This window comes from Mustela nigripes, chromosome X, assembly GCF_022355385.1.
Source record: "Mustela nigripes isolate SB6536 chromosome X, MUSNIG.SB6536, whole genome shotgun sequence".
NCBI classification, from domain to species: Eukaryota; Metazoa; Chordata; class Mammalia; order Carnivora; family Mustelidae; genus Mustela; species Mustela nigripes.
In genome coordinates, this window is record NC_081575.1 from 107737234 (window position 1) to 107755739 (window position 18506).

Below are 18506 nucleotides of genomic sequence, written 5' to 3' on the forward strand. Positions count from 1 at the left end.
ACTGAGACACCCAGGTGCCCCTCAAATGGGCCTCTTAAACTTGGTCTCTTCTTTTGCTCTGTTGCTAGACTTGAAACTGTGCAAGTTCCAAGAAAAAAAAAAAGGTATAAGGTAGGTGATATTTCTCACGCACCTTTTCTGTGTTTCCCTTACTTCTTTTTATTTTTTATCCCTAATATGTGTTTTCCATTGCTGGTGGAGGGTTTATGCCTAAAGGTATCTGTTTCAGTAATGTATTGTGGTAGATTTAGAACATGAAGTCCCTTTTCCAGGTTGCAGACTGCTGACTTCTTGCTGTGTCCTCACCTGGTGGAAGGGGTTTAGGAATTCTGTGGGGTGTTTTTTTTTTTTTTTTTAATAAGAGCACTAATTCCATTCATGAGAGCTCCAACTAATATCAAAGGTCTTTGACACTTCTCCAGAAGCAAAATCTATATCCCCTGTCATTGAATATAGGCTCTGGGAATGCTTGACAGCTAAAATATAGCAGAAGTGATGTTGGGACAATTTCTGGGTTTAGGCCTCAAGAAACTGGCAGCTTTTGTTTTCTGTCTCTTGAGATATTCATTCTTGGAATGCAGCCACCATGTTTGAGGAAGCTGGCAGACCCAAGGAGAGGTACATGTGGATAGATCAGGAGGCAGCCAGCACCAACTTTCCAGTCATATGAGTGAGACTCTTAGGAGACAATCTTCCAGCCCTATTCAAGCAGCCCCATGTGGAGGAAAGATGAGCCTTCCCTGTAGAGCTCTGCCCAAATTTCTAATCTATGGGCAAATAAACGATTGTTGCTAATGCAAGCCACTAAATTTTGTTTGGTAGCAGTGGGGGTTACAAAGCACAAAATAACTAGAACAGGTATTTCCACAAAAATGCACTGTAACAAACCACCCGAAACTCGTGGGCTTCAAACAGCAGTCCTTTGTTTTCACAGATCTTCAGCTCGCCTAGACCAGCTCCACTTCATGTTCATTCATTTTATGTGACAAATCTGAGGGATTATAGTCCCTGGGACAAACTCCTTTCATGACATGGAAGAATTTTAAGAGGACAAGCAGGAGACAGAAGGTCACTTAATGTCCATGCACAGAACTGGTCACTGTTGTTTCTGCTAACATGCCTTTGATCAAAGCAAGTCACTTAGGTCAAGCAGTGAGGAAACATATTTTGTCCCTGTAATCAGAGGAAGTGCAAAGTCACAGAACAAGGGTGTGATACAGGGAATGAATAATCGGGACCAATTGTGTAATCTACCACAGTATCTGAGTAGAACTGAGCAACTTTGGAATGGGCTGAAAAGATCTCCATTTTAAAGCATGACTAGATTCTCTGAAATCCACTATCGAGGTGTTTTACTGCTTTTAGAAAATTTAAGAATAAAATAAAAATTAATTCGAGGAGAGAATAAAATAAAAATTAATTCGAGAAGGAGAGAAAACAAAACATTTTTTTTTAACCTTGAGTGGGCTAAGAAAAATACTTAACTAACAAGGAATCAGATATTGATAAAACATGATTGTCTTTTTTTCCTGCCTAAACTGAATTCTGTGATATAATCTGGAGATTAATACTTTTGCTTTTGTAAAGTAGATTCTTTCAGAGGAAGTGTTTATCATATTCTTAGTATAATCATGGGTTTCCCATGAGGATAAAAATACTGTTTTTAGGGAGCAGCACAAAGATATGGCATTTTTTGTTGCCTTTCCAGAGATAGTGAAGATTAAATTGGGAAGCTACTTTAGAGTATGTGAGTGTTTCTTTTAGAGAACTTGGTTTGTGATAATATCATAAGATAGCAAAAACTGATGGGACTGTGGTAGATTTGTACTGTCAACTTAGATAACCTGGAACTGCATAGCCTAGGATTACCTTCTCTGCATAGTTTTTGGTTAATATGGGCCACAGGAGACATTTTGGGTAAGATCTGAATGGTGGCAGTGAAGCACTGTATTCTTTTTTATACTTGGAAGGATGATGCAGGGTTACAGGTGCTGTTATAATTCCCACATGTTTTTGCTGATCTGCTAACTCACCCTGTTGGTATGGGTCAGCAGCTGGGGCCACAGCTCCTGTAGCTTCTGTAGCTCCTGCCAGACCATCTACAGCTTTTCCAACTCCTGTGCCAGTTGATACAGCTTCTGGGGAAACAGGCAGCTCTGCAGAGTTCCAACTATGTCTTCAGCTTCTCTGACTACTGTGTCAAATCCATGTTCATCATTGCGATGAAGGGTGCCAGGTTCCCCTTCACATCACTGCATCACTGAACTGGAGGCTTGGGGGCAGTCACACAAGTTCTAGTTTGTCCTTGCATCCATCTTTTCTCCCCAACAGCCTATCATGCTGCCTTCAGACCAAGGGCCTGGTGCAGAAGCAGCAGTCACACAAAAACTATTTAATCAGCTTCTTTGGTTGTGTAAGTTCAAATTCCTGTAATAAACCCTTTGTTGTTACATAATTGCTTATGGTTTTGCTTCTCTGATCAAAACCCTACAGATACAAAGACCTTATGTAAAACTCAGTATGATTTATTTTTTCTAATATTTTTTCCAAATACCCAAATCCTTTAACCTATGGTAAATACTTACTGGCTACTAGGCACTGTGGTAGCCCCTGAAGGACATGGGATGAATAAGACAGATGATTCTGACATTAGGAAGCTCAGTTTGGGAACCATATATATTACTGAATTTTGTAAAGGAACTAATAACCACTGTTAAATATAATGACTTTTATTATTCAACTCCCAAAACAAACCTGAGAGCTCTAGTAATTTGTCTGTAACCTGTGATATGTATCTAGGTACAGTGGAGTTGCTGATGACACATGTATATAACACTAGGGAATAGGGTAACATGGCAATTACTTGCTATGACATCCCAGTAACATGTTGCAGTCTTAAGTGGCCTGGACATGGTAAAACAAATTGTTCACAAGCCCAGAGCATAATAATAGAAACTATAAAAAAGTAATATTGCTAATAAAATAATGTAGGTTGAGAGGTCAGAAATCCAGCTTTCTCACTAGAACAAAGAAAATGATTCCTGGGTATTAAGGTTTTGGTGGTAGAGAGGTGAGAGGCTGTGCATTTTTCAGGCTATGGGCAAGTTTAGCACCAAACTATGGGAGGAGACACCGATACCATGTAACTTACCCTTAACAGGGCATGAGGAAACTGCAGTAATGCTGTTTATTGCAGCAGTGTTTTCTGCACACGTATTCATAAGAGCTAAAAAATGGCCTCACAGTAGGTTAAATATATTATATCACATCCATACTATGTAATACCGTGGAGCCATAAAAAAAGAATCAGGTATATGTATATGGACTGATGATAGAAAAAGCTCTGAAACACAAAAGTTGTTCAAGCAAGGATCCAGCTGCGAATAGTGTGTTACCATTTGGGTTTATAAAGAAATAAAAATAGCCTGTATACATAGTTGCTTGTGTAAGTATGGAGTATCTTTAGAAGGATTCAGAAAAGCTAGTAATATTTGTTGTTTCTGAAGGGGAGGACAGGTAGGCTGGGGAACAAGAATAAGAGGGAGACTTTTCACCAAATCCTCTTGCACATTTTCATTTTGCACCATGTGAAATTTAGTAATCCAATAAATGAACAAATACAGCAAAATGTAAAACGTAGAGGGAAAATGGCCAGGTGAACGTGAAAGGCACTTGGAAGATAACTCACCTCTCTGGGAGCCTCACAGAGAGAACTGGTACTGAGGAGAGTGAGAATGTATCCACTGGCCCTGCTATTTACTGCAGCATTTGTCCAAATGCCACATTTCCAAGTGCAGGGAAATGAGGGCTTGAAAAGAAAGATCTTGCAAACAATATGGCACTGATCCAATCTGGGATGAAGAGGTCAAGGGTAATTATGTGCAGTAAAGACCATTACATAGGAACATAGTTGCTTATTTGGTAGAGCTGATGGCTCCTCTTTTGACAAGTTCCCCAGTATAATGAGGAAACTGGAAGCTTGGGAGGTCTTTTTCAAAGACTACCCCATTCATTCACTATATAAACTATCAGAAACAAAACAAAACACAACCAAGAATCCAAACATCCTGGAGAGAACCTAAGGGACGCGTAAGTGCTGAATAATAAGTGCTGAAAACCACTGCCTGCTAAGAGCTAAGAACAGAGCTACTTGTTAACCACCTCAGGAGCACACTTAGTTAGCAGAACACAGCCTTGTATGACAGAGCCTCAGGGCTTAAAAAAGTTATTGAAGGAGAGAATCCCATTAGAACCTTCTGGGGGACTAGTTCAGACACTCCCACATCACACTGCATTCCTCTGAGAGTGCAATTCCCATCTCTTTTAGGAGAAATCAGCTTCTCCATTTGCTTTCTCAATCACAGCCATTTCCATCTTCATGTCTGTCAAATCACCAACACACAATTTCCAAAGGCAGCTGCCTTTTCATCTGGAACAGAGGCAGCCAAAGTCCTACGTCTCCCCTCATAAAACCCTCCAGGCCCCAGAGTCTAGAAAGAACATATTTTTAACAGAAAATGCTCAGCCCTATCCTGTCAGGATTGCAGTCTTGGTGTTTGTCATTATGCATACTTGAAAGGTTCAGAGGGAAAGGGGAGATGAAAGGATTTAGGACCCTCAGGCGCACGAGAAGTTATCCCACCTCAATTAGCTTTTCCTCCACCCTGTCACTGGGTTTAAGGGGAACATGAAAGGAGACTGCAGCTGCAGGATGCCCCTTTGCCCACCCCCCTCCTAGCCCAACCTACTTTCATCTCTTGCCCTAAAAAATAAATAGGACACCGTGAGGATAGAGGGAGAAAAGAGTGGCTGGGTCACAAACCTCATTTTCCACCTCCACTCTCGCTCTCCTGTTTTAAGACCATCTTTACCTGGACCTTACTCCCCTGCATTCATGATCTTTCTTTTAAGAGATTCAGTTTATTTTTGTAAATTAGAATTAAATACCAAGGGCAAAAAATGCTCTAAATTATAAAACACATCAACTTTCCTTTCAGAACATGGCTTTACATAATTATAACATGTTTGAGCTGGAGGAGAACTTGCACATAATCTTTCTCAAATCTCTCATTTGCAGGCTACTGAAACCCAGAAAAGTTAACTGACCTGTCCAAGCTAGTTGCTGACCCAGTACGAGGAGAGAATTTGACTCCTGTCCAGGATGTTTATCAGTAGACTTCAAAGTGAGAATTGTACCGTTTTTCCTTTTTTATGCTGCATGCCTTATGCTGAATTTTGAGCATATTATAATAACACTCTATACTGAAAGTCAATTATCTAACAGTATCAACTGTCTATAGCACAAGAAAGAATCAGAAAGCAATGGAAAACGATCAAATACTCCAAATAAATGGCTTTGAGATTATGTACTAAGTTCATGTACTAAGGAAAGTTCCTCAAGCCTTTATTCCAAGTCTATTTACTCTAACATGGTACACGAGCCTAGTAAGTTTGGTATTTGGTTTTTTTATTCACATGTTTAATAAACCATACATTGAACCCAGGCACTGTTCTTGGAGGTTAAGGGTTCAAAGGTAAGTAAGATACAGCCTTGGAGCTCACGTTTTACAATTGTAAGCCTACAATTCTAAGACAATGTGCTTATATGCAGGTTTGTGCGGGTGCTATGAGACCATGCAGTCCACCTTAGGAGAGTTAGAGGAGGTGAAGTCTGCACTGGGCCTGGTAGGTGAAATAGGTGTTTTTTGGCAAGGCAAAGCAAGGGAAAGTTCTAGGCAAATGGAATAGCATGTAGAAGTTAAAGGACATGGAAGAGTGTCATGTCTTCCAGGAAGTACATGTCTTTATGTATGGAGAAGAGGGTAAATTTAAGGATAGGTGGACTTATATACCACTCCCAGGAGTTTCTTTGTAGTCTTCTTTGTAGTTTCTTTGACTAAGTTCTGGCTACTGGCTATAAATAAAAGTGGTATGTGAAACTCGCAGGCTGAGTCCTTAATGGAAAGGAGTATGCCCTTCTCATCCCTTTTCTTCCTTTTTGGTGACTGGAATGCAGCCTTGATGTCTGGAGGTAGAGCAATCATCTTGGAACACTGAGTAGGAATTGCATATTGGGGAGGGCAGAGCAGCAAAATTGAAAGGATTTGGGTCCCTGATGATTGTAGAGCTGTCAACTCAGTCCAGAAGTACTCTCATTTACATGCAAGAAAAATAAACTTCTATTTGATCTAAGCCACTGTTCCTTTGGGTTGCTGTCACTCACAGATTAGGAAAATGAATGGAAGAAATAACAAATTTGGGAGAGGGGAAGAATATAAATTTGGACAGGTTGATGTTGAATTGAGTGTGGAACTTCCAGATGAGGATATCAAGCCAACAGTCAGCTCTACAATCTGGAACTAAGAGAGAGGTTTGCGATGGAGACCCAAACTTAAAATGCCTAGTGTGGAAGTAACAGAAGAGTCATGGGTATGATTTTGAGTGAAAAGTGGATGACCAAGAAAGCAGTCACAACTGGGGGTTAGATAAGTCAATGTAGTCAAAAAAAGGAAAGTGTATGTACTCTGGTACATATAAAGCCAGGGTCATAGGCGATGTGCTCAAGCCACGCTGGAAGGAACAGCTTGGATGCATTTAGTGGACTATACTGATTGGTCAAGGCGAGAATGAAACGCAGATGGGGCAGAGGCCAATGGTCTCTATACAGACTTCCATGCTGTTGATGTAAGAACATTTAAAAGTGTGATCTGAGTATTTGGGACAACACAGTAACTAACAGATTATCTGACACACCAGGAAGCAATCAAGATATGAAAGTACAACATTAATAGACCCTGTATCATGAGTAGTTTCATACAATAACATGGCCAGGAAAGTTTGACCCCTCGCATGGGAGCTATCTTTCCTCTGCCTTGGTTATAAATATCTTTGTGGGGAAGGCAGGTACCTGCCAGAAGGCTAGTACATCTCTTCAGAGCAGGGCATGTCCTTACAGAAACCAGTAGTTAACAATGTTTTGATTCTCCTCAGAGTTCTGTTTGGCTTTGCAACTGGCCTTGTTCTTTGAGAGAGGATAAGAGGGAGAAGAATAAAAGAAGGCAGGAGGGAAGGAGAAAGAAAGAGTGACAGTAAGTGAAAAAATACTTATTTGGAGGACTCAATAGTCATATAGTCTTTGTAGGATACATAAAATTCCTGTCACCTAGAATGCTTTTGTCCTCCTCGTTATATTTCCATTCTTTCAGATCCATCTCACATTTTATCCTCTCCACCCAGACTTCTCAAGTCACCCTGTCCCATATTGATCTCACATTCATAAAAACTCAAACAGCACCTCTACCTTATTTGTACTACACAAGAAGTAATTCAATTATGAACTGATTTTAAATTGTAATCTATGTGGAATCTTGTCTCTCCAAATAAATTATACACTCCTTGAGTAGAAGGATTACATTGTACATGGTAGCTGTATCCTTTACCTGTTACATCTATAGTAGTATTAAACAGATATTTGGTGATGAAATTGAACCAATGGAGCATGTGAGTTGTGTAAATGTCATGATATACTTGCTAGTAAGAGCATCTCATGGTGGATCTTTAAAGAAGGAGTAAGTACACATTATACTCTTTGTTTTTCTTGTTTCATGTATATTGTAGAAAACATTTAAATAATCACCCAGAGTGCTAAGCTAACACTTCACCCCATAGCAATATAAGGGGACAGTTGCTTGTCCAATGTACAGATTACGGGTTGACCCTTTGGCTTCTAAACATTTTTCATTTTTTGGTGAAGTGATTTGCTTCAGTTAGTTGAAATGATTTAAAAATTTATTTCATTTTTTTTTTTTACAAATCAAAACCACAGTGAGATACTACCACACAACAGTCAGAATGGCTACAATTAACAAGTCAGGAAATGACAGGTGTTGGTGAGGATGTGGAGAAAGGGGAACCCTCCCAGTGTTGGTGGGAATGGATAAAGTAGATGTGATTGAGATTATATATATATATATATATATATATATATATATATATGCCATAAAAAAGAAACCTTGCCATTTGCAACTACATGGTTGGAACTACAGAGTATTATGCTAAGTGAAATAAGTCAATTAGAGAAATACAGCTATTATATGATCTCACTGATATTAGGGATTTGAGAAATAAGACAGAGGATCATAGGGGAAGAGGGAGAAAAGTGAAACAAGGTAAAACCAAAGAGCGAGATAAGCCATAAGAGACTGTTAATCTCAGGAAAGATACTGAGGGCTTCTGGAGGGGAGGAGAGTGGGAGGGATAGTGTGGCTGGGTGATGAACACTGGGGAGTGTATGTGCTAGGGTGAGCACTGTGAATTGTGTAAGACTGATGAATCACAGACCTATACCTCTGCAAAGAATAATACATTATATTTAATAAAAATTTATGTTTTTAAGGTAAGAAATGGGAAAAGGGCTCAGATTTCTTTGTAATGACTATTAGACACAGTTTGAATCTTCCCATGCAGAATAGGCCTGAGACTTGGGGTCTGCAAATTTCTATGTAAATCCCGAAGCTCCTTGTAGATACTTTGACCAGAGTGATAAGGATTATGGTGCCCAAGGTGAACTGACTTCTCAGGTGGTGCCACAATGAAGGTAGAGATGCACCATCAGTCCTCTTTTAGTGATAAATCATCAAGCAAACAATAGTCTCTGTTTAACTGTAGAGATAGACTGAAAGGTCTCTAGGTAGAGTATACATAAAACCAGAAGACCAACCCAAATGATTCCAGAATGGAGTATAGAAAAAATAGAATTCCAATAATACAAAAAACAAAGACAAAAAATGAGTTCCAGATTAGTAGCTATTAATCTTAAACATGGGAACAGGAACCACCTGATCTTACAGAGATGTAAACAGTTGAAAATTGCAATAACTGCTTTTTTTGAGCTGTAGTGCCAGGTACTACATTTTGCTCTTTAAGTAAATTATCTGTAATCCACCACAGTCCTACAAAAATATTAGTATCTCCATTGTATGGTTTTAAAAACACAGTCAAAATGATGCTAAGTAAACTGCTTAAGGTTTCAATGCTATTAATGAGAGAGAACTGGGATAGAAACTCACATCCATCTGAAGCCAAATCCAATGTTTTATCTATACCCTTATATTTCTGCTGAATTTCTGTACAGTGATTTAGTTTACAAAGGACTTCTTATTTCCCCCACTCCCCTCTCCTCCAAAACCTCAGTTTGTTTCTCAGAGTCTATAGTCTCCAATGGTTTTTCTCCCCCTCCAATTTCCCCCAACTCACTTGTCCTCTCCATCTCCCAGTGTCCTCCATGCTATTTGTTATGCTCCACAAATAAGTGAAACCATATGATAATTAACTCTCTCTGCTTGACTTATTTCACTCAGCATAACCTCCTCCAGTCCCATCCATGTTGATACAAAAGTTGGATATTCATCCTTTCTCATGGAGGCATAATACTCCATTGTATATATGGACCATATCTTTTTTATCCATTTGTCTGTTGAGGGGCATCTTGGCTCTTTCCACAGTTTGGTGACTGTGGCCATTGCTGTTATGAACACTGGGGTACAGATGGCTCTTCTTTTTACTGCATCAGTTTACAAAGAACTTCTATGTATATCATTTCTTCTGGTCATTATGGCAGGTTATTATTATATCCACTTTGCAGATAAGGATAAATGAGAGCAAATCACTAAATATGGGTAAGCCCTAGTTTCCTCTGATGTAAAATGAAATAATGGCCACCATGGGTTGTTATTGGGGACTAGACATGTTTACGATGTTAATTAGTAGTCCACAATCATTGCATAATAAATGTTAGCTCTTGGGGCACCTGGGTGAATCAGTGGGTTAAGCCTCTGCCTTCAGCTCAGGTCATGATCTCAGGGTCCTGGGATAGAGCCCCGAATCGGGCTCTCTGCTCAGCAGGGAGTCTGCTTCCTCCCTCCCCTCTCTCTGTCTGCCTCTCTGCCTGCTTATGATCTCTCTCTCTGTCAAATAAGTAAATAAAATTTTAAAATGTTAGCTCTTTTTTTTAAAAAGATTTTATTTATTTATTTGACAGACAGAGATCACAATCAGGCTGAGAGGCAGACAGAGGAGGTGGGGGAAGAAGGCTCCCTGCTGAACAAACAGCCCGATGCAAGGCTCAATCCCATGACCCCGAGATCATGACCTGAGCTGAAGGCAGAGGCTTAAACCACTAAGCCTCCCAGGCCCCCCTAAATGCTAGCTCTTATATTGTTACTATCATTTGCAAAGTTGGGAATTTCCCAAATCACCCAGCTTAAAGGTGACACATCCAAGACTCATGTGCAAAATTTTTTTTTTATCCTATCCCAGTGATCCATCTTCTATGGCTGAGTCCAGTGAAACCTCAGGAGGATTTCTCTACAGGTTTATATTTATGCCGGACAAGCAGCACAAGGTATAGGCAAGAGTCAAACACCAAAAAATCCTTACTCTACAATTGTTTCTTGACCTTGGCTACACATAAGAATCATCTGGGAGTTTTTTTGTAGAAATCCTGATGCCCTGGCCACTCCCCAGAACAATGACATCAGAGTCATTGGTGGTGGGATTAGTAATTTTTGGAGTTCTCCAATATGTAGCTAGGGTTGAGAACAATTGACCTAGAGAAAACAATGGCCAAAGATTCATTCATCATGAGGTATTTCTGACTCCCAATGGCCTTGTCATTCACATACAGCCTCACATTTTAACACCTTAGCTATGTGATGCTCTGCCCCTGGCAAATACTTTCTTCCTTATTAGGCCATCAGAACACAGATAAACAGTCCAAAAAAATACCATCCCCAAATACCATCCCCAAAATACCATCCCTGATGAGAAAACCCATACCCATAGACAAAATTTACATTATCCAAGACTGTGACTGAAATACAGACAAGTGAAGCTTTGCTTTTAGGCAAAATCCCACAAACCAGCCATGACTCTTTTATTTAAGACCTGAAGACAATGAAAGTATTTTTTCCAGTAAGAGGTGAAAACAAACAGGCCAGGGGGACTCTTAGGGGAAAGTCAGAGTGGATTTAGCATCAGCTTAGAAAGACTAGTGACTTGGTTGTTAATTCTAACCATTCTCAACTGTCCATTAGCCCAGTATTTAGACTGTGTATTTTCTAAAGATAAGAACCATCTATTTCTCATCAGACTCTGGATTTGCAAAACAAAACAAAATAAAACAAACACTCCTTCACCAAAACTAGATCAGAAGAGGTATTGGGTTAGGATATTAAAATATTACATATGTCACATACATGGGACAACCATTCCCAATCACTGTGTAAAGTATTCCTGTTTCCCATTTATAAGAGAGATTTAGAGAAGGCATGTACTCTTTTTGCCTGCTTTTTTCTAGTCCACAGTAATTTCAGCTGTATACTCCTCCATCTAACTCTTCGATGGCTGTTGGCATCCTTTCCTCTTAGAGTGGAAGCTGTTGGATCTAAAGTGTAGGTCTTTGACAATTGCCATCAAATCGTTTTACAGTTACTTGAGAGTCATGCTGCTTATTTAATTTTTAAATGTCCTGAAATATCAGGTGTGCAATTTGTAGTGGAAATGTAACAATAGACCATTTTTTCTAATGGGATTTCAACAGGGACGAAACTAGAGGGAAAAATCTGGTTCTCTAAGTCATTAAGAATATAGGGCATGCTGGTTCCAAAAAGTTTCCTAATAAGGAGAATTATGTAGCAAAGAAGAAAAAAAATACATGTACTCAATTATAATTACTTATTTTAGAAAAAGATAAAAGTTATAGATTTTGATGAAGAATATATTTTTTATTTTGTTTTTATTTTTCAAAGATTTTATTTATGTATTTGACAGAGAGAAACACAGCAAGAGAGGGAACACAAGCAGGGGGAATGGTTGAGGGAGAAGCAGGCTTCCCACTGAGCAGGGAGCCTGATGCGGGGCTCTCTCTCAGGACCTTGGGATCATGGCCTGAGCTGAAGGCAGCCGCTTAACGAATGAGTCACCCAGGCACCTGTATATTTTTTATTTTAGATCAATAAATCATGATCTTGTTCAGCTGTGTTTAGGAAAAGATCCTTCCCTATTAAAGAAACCTAAATAGGTTTAGTTTGTAGTTTATTGGAAAAACCCATCCAGGCCATTTGTTAACAATAAGCATATAAAATTAACCAGTATCTAAACAAGACAAAACTCTGCTTTTATTTTTTAAAATTACTGGTGATAGACATATATTTATGTATATGAAAGGAAGATGTCATATTTACTAGAAGGAAAATGCAACCTTAAGGAAGAACAAGAAACAAACTGAAATCTATACTGTACACATAAACCATGTTTGGTCAGGGGCAGCTGACAATTTGTAAGGTTAAACTATAAGTCTTTTCTTCGTTAGGATTTCTTCAAATTTTAAATTAGTTTTGTATAACCATCCAAAGCCAGTATTTTTTTTTTCTTTTTGTTATGCTTTTCTACCTTCAGTAATTAACAATGATCACAAATCAAGAAACAAAATTAAATGGGTAATGCTGGGTACATCTATTTTTACAGTATAAAGATATCTTAAATTGGTGACTAAAGGAAGGAAATTCATTTGCCTTAAGTAGTATATGGGTAGTCTCATCATTCTACATTCTTTGTTCTTCAACAAGACACCCTTAGTCATATTTAGAGAGCTATGGTCACATCCATTAAATAAGCCCAGTTATAAATATCAAGCAACCCTATCTCCCTCTTCATTCGCTTCCTTCATTACTTAAGAGCAAATTTCACAGGAGGCCAGCTTGTGGTTAAAATGTATGTGAGACTATAACCATAATCCATGAGAACATAAATGTTCAGCTTTATGAGTTATAAACCTATTTGATGTCATTTGACTGAGAAATTCTGTCCTTTTAGGGTTAGGTCAGTCTTTTTTGGGTATTTCACTAAGTGGAAAATCCTTCTTTATAAAAAAAATATTTTATTTATTTATTTGAGACAGAGACAGAGATAATGACAGACAGCACAAATTGGGAGGAGAGGAAGAAGCAGGCTCCCTGCTGAGCAGGGAGTCCAATGGGGCACTGGGATCATGACCTGAGCCCAAGGCAGATGCTTAACTGACTGAGCCACCCAGATAGCTGGGATCTTAACTAGAGTCCTAAGAAGAATTTTCTGGGGCACCTGGATTGCACAGTCACTTAAGCATCTGCCTTCACCTCAAGTTACGATCCCAGGGTCTTGGGATTGAACCCCCATCAGGCTCTCTGCTCAGTGGGGAGTCTGCTTCTCCCTCTTCCTCTACCCCCACTCATATTCTCTATCTCTCACTTTCTCACTTACTCTCTCTCTCTCAAAGAAATAAAGTCTTTTTTAAAAAAGGTCCCAGCTATTAAGATTCTCACCACAAAAGGCCTTGAGCCAGTTCCTGCTTATGCACTGGGAACATGAGCTCCACAGAATGAGGGTTCTTTTCTGAAGATGAGACATCAAGTGCTCCTGGAAGGATAAGGAGTTCTTCACTGAGAAAATGATCTGGGTTGACAAGCATTGTATGTTTGTTCAGTGTCAACTTAGCTGAGCCAAAACTACATCTCTCCAGAATTTCCTTTCCTGCATAGTTCTGGGTTAAGATGGGCCACAAGGGATATTTTGTATCAGATTAAGAAAATACAAATGAAGCGGATCCATCTTCTTATCCTGAATGATCAAGATAGTGCACACAGTTTGTTGCAGCTCATACAGCTTCTATCTTATCTGCTGCCTTACCCGTTGGGTGCTGAGCTCACAGATCCTCTAGTTCCTGTCTCCTACCACTTTTCCTGTTCCTGGGACATTTGAGTGTTTAGCTTTGAGATGAAGCTGTGGCAACTTATGTAGGAAACTCCCATCACCAGAGATGGAGGCTTAAAGGTCATGGTTAGAGACAAACATGGTTCCAGTTAATCTTTGGGGTTCCAGCTCAAGTCCAGTTAGAGCTTGCAAGTTCTAACTTACCTTTGTTTCCTCTACTTTCTGTTTGTCATCCCTTCTTGAATACTGGCCCTGTCAGTGCAGATTTAGCATCAGTCTGGGCTCCAGCACCAGACTCAAAAGCAACAGCTTCACATGGGCTGTTTAACAGCTTCCACAATTGCATATGGTAAAATTCCTATAATAAATCCCTTAATATTGCTATCTATAGATATAGATATTAATACATTTATGTAGCTGAAAGAGAGATAGTAATAGGAAGTGATGACAATGAAAAAAAGGGATAGATATCTCTTGCTGATTCTGCTTTCCAAATGAGACTGTGACTGATACTAGAAGCCTGGACTCTATAAGAACTTGGAGGAGCACCTCAAGGGGAAGGAGATTTACTGATAGTAACTAAGGGAAGCAGCTTATACCTGAGTGTCAGTTCTATTGCCGCTGTCTCAAGGTCTGGCTCCACTGCTGATTCCTGCCCTTTGTTCAAACTACAGTCTGTCTTACTGTTTGACCCCGCCCTTACCCCTGCACTTGATGACATCTCAGTGAGCCCTATTGACTATTGTTGCTTTGACTCCTGTTAGTGGCCATTTTTTCTTGACTTTATTCCTGGATCTTCCCTCTGTGCATGTGACAGCACCTATCACTGAAGTCCTCCTACAACTTTGGGGCCTATGATAATACATTTGTGGCCACATCTCCTGTCCCAACTACCCCCTCATCATAGTCTGCTACTGTCTCTGGAAAGCAATACATTAAACCTATATTATGTTGACTTCTGTACTAAGAAAAATGTCATCACACAGAAAGCTTGAGGTGGGAGGGTAAGAAATGAAGGATTCAGAATTGTGGTGAACAAAGAAAGGCAAGCCTAAGTAGGAGATCACACTGGTAGCCACTGGTTATCCAAGGAATAGCAAGAAAGCTGGCATGCCTTAAGAGACTCTGGAGAGTTGTGGTTGATGTTCATTTTTTTTATTATGTTCAGTTAGCCATTGTATGGTACATCATTAGTTTTTGATGTAGCATTCATTGATTCATTAGTTGTGTATAACACCCAGTGCTCATCACAACATGTGCCTTCAATACCCATCACCCAGTTACCCTCATCTCCCACACCCCTCCCCCACTTAAACCCTTGTTTTCTTTCCTGGAGTCCATAGTCTCTTATGGTTCATCTCCCTCTATGATTTCTTCCCATTCAGTTTTCCCTCCCTTCCCCTGTGGCCTTCTGTGCTATTCCTTATGTTCTGCATATGAGTGAAACCGTATGACAGTTGTCTTTCTCTGCTTAACTTTGTTCACTCAGCATAATCTCCTCCAGTTCCATCCATGTCGATGCAAATGGTGGGTATTCATCCTTTCTGATAGCTGAGTAATATTCCATTGTATATGTGGACCACATCTTCTTTATCCATTCATCTTTCAGAGGGCATCTTGGCTCCTTCCATTGTTTGGCTATTGTGGACATTACTGCTATGAACATTGGGTTGCATGTGCCCCTTCTTTTCGCTACATCTGTGTTTTGGGGGGTAAATACCTAGTAGTGCAATTGCTGGGTCATAGGGTAGTTCTATTGTTAACATCTTGAGGAACCTCCATACTGTTTTCCAGATTGGCTGCACCAGCTTGTATTCCCACCAACAGTGTAAGAGGGTTCCCCTTTCTCCACATCCTCACCAACATTTGTTGTTTCCTGTTTTGTTTTTGGGCCATTCTAACTGGCATAAGGTGGTATCTCATTATGGTTTTGATTTGTGTTTCTCTGGTGGCTAGCAATGTTGAACATTTTTTTCATATGTCTGTTAGTCATTTCTACGTCTTCTTTAGAGAAGAGTCTGTTCATGTTTTCTCCCCCCCTTTTTTAACTTGATTGTTTTTTGAGTATTCAGTTTGAGTTCTTTGTAGAACTTGAATACCTAACCTTTATCTTTAATATCATTTGCAAATATCTTCTCCCATTCCATGGATTTTCTCTTAGTTTTGTTGACTGTTTCCTTTGCTGTGCAGAAGCTTTTTATCTTGATGAAGTCCCAAAAGTTCATTTTTGCTTTTGTTTCCCTTGCCTTTATAGATGTGTCTTGAAAGTTGTTGTGGCCAATGTCAAAGAAGTTACTGCCTATCTTCTTCTGTAGGATTCTGGAATACTGTCTCACATTGAGGTGTTTTATCTGTTTTGAGTCTATCTTTGTGTATGGTGTAAGAGAATACTCCAGTTTCATTCTTCTGTATGTTAGCTGGACAATTTTCCCAGCACAACTTATTGAAGAGACTGTCTTTTTTCCATTGGATATTTTTTCCTGCTTTGTCAAAGATTAGTTGACCATAGAGTTGATAGTTCGTTTCTGGAGTCTCTATTCTGTTCCACTGGTCTATGTGTCTGTTTTTTTTGTTTTTTAAGATTTTATCTATTTATTTGACAGAGAGAGATCACAAGTAGGCAGAGAGGCAGGCAGAGAGAGAGAGGAGGAAGCAGGCTCCCTGCTGAGCAGAGAGCCCGATGCGGGACTCGATCCCAGGACCCTGAGATCATGACCCGAGCCGAAGGCAGTGGCTTAACCCACTGAGCCACCCAGGCGCCCTATGTGTCTGTTTTTGTGCTAATGCCATGCTGTCTTGGTGATCTCAGCTTCAAAATCGATCTCAAAAGAAACTTTTGAAGTCAGACAATGTCATGTCCCAGCATTGTTTCTCTTTTTCAACATTCTCTTGGTGATTCAGGGTCTTTTCTGGTTACATATAAACTTTAAGATTGTTTGTTCCAGCTCCTTGAAAAATGCCAATGGTATTTTGATAAGGATAGCTTTGAAAGTGTAGATTGCTCTGGGCAGGACAGACATTTTAACAATGTTTATTCTTCCAATCCATGAGCATCTTTTTCCATCTTTTTGTGTTTTCTTTGATTTCTTTCATAAGTGTTCTTAGATTCTAGAGTATAGATCTTTTACCTCTTTGGTTAGGTTTATTTCTAGGTATCTTAGAGTTTTTGGTGCTATTATAAATAGAATCAATTTCTTAACTTCTCTTTCTACAGTTACATTGATAGTGTATAGAAAAGCAACCATTTCTGTGCATTGATTTTATATCCTGCCACATTTCTGTATTGCTATAAGAGCTCTAGTAATTTGGGGTGGAATCTTTTGGGTTTTCCACATAAAGGATCATGTCATCTGTGAAGAGAGAGTTTGACTTCTTTTTTGCCAACTTGAATGCCTTTTATTTCTTTTTGTTGTCTGATTAGTAATCTTAGGACTTCTATCACTATGTTGATGTTCTAAAGAAAGAGGAGTTGAGGAGCTTAACACAAAATTCACATGCTTCCTAAGTCTGAAGAGAGGATGCCTTGAGGTGTGTGACTGGTTCAGTTGGTAGAGCATGTGACTCTTGATCTCAGGATCATGAGTTCAAGCCCCACATTGGGGATAGGGTTTCCAAAATAAAATAAAATAAAATAAAAAATAAAAACAAACAAAAACAAAAAAAACAAAGCTATGAAGAGAAGCTGCTTTGCAGACAGAGTAATTGATAATGCCACTCTTCACAACTGGGACAATGTGCCATGTCTTGAACATGACAGCATATTGCTTTGCCAGAGCATTCCTTTGTAATGGTAAGCTAGAACTGAGATTTTTCTTTTGTTTATAATAATTTTTGACCTCTAAAGTTTCAACCTGATGTTCAAAGAAGTAGCCTTTTGTGAAACTTTTTTTATTTTATTTTTTTAATTATGTTCAGTTAGCCAACATAGTACATCATTAGTTTTTTGTGTAGTATTCAATTTAAAGCAAAGCCTTATAGGAAATCAATTAAATTTATAATAATATTAAAAATTAGTAATAAATTTAACAAAAAAGTATAAAACATATACTCTGAGAACTAAAGAATGTTGCTGAAAGAAATTTAAGAATATCTAAATAAATGAAAAGACATTTCTTGCTAACATTACACCACAAATTGATCTATAGAGTCAATGCAATCCCTATCAAAATCCCAGTCAACTCCTTTGCAGAATTTAATAAGCTCATCCTAAAATTCATGGGGAAATGAGAGGGTGAGAGGGACCCAAAGTAGTCAAAACAATCTTGAAAAGAGCAAATTTGGATGACTCACATCACCCAATTTCAAAATTTACTGCACTGCAGCAATAACTAACAAAGTGTAGTACTGACATAAGGATAGACTGATAGATGAATGGAATAGAACTTAGAGTTGAGAAATAAACCCTTACATTTACTGTTAACTGATTTTTGACAAAGGTGTCAAGACAATTCAGTAGGGGAAGCAATAGTCTTTTCAATAAATTGTGCTGAGACGGGGTGCCTGGGTGGCTCAGTGGGCTAAGCCTCTGCCTTTGGCTCAGGTCATGTTCCCAGAGTCCTGAGATCGAGCCCTGCATTGGGCTCTCTGCCCAGCAGGGAGCCTGCTTCCCCCTCTCTCTCTGCCTGCTTCTCTGCCTACTTGTGATCTCTGTCAAATAAATAAATAAAATCGTAAAAAAAAGTGTGCTGAGACAACTGGATATCTACATGCATAATAATGTAGTTAGATCTCTACTTCACATCTTATATAAAAATTAA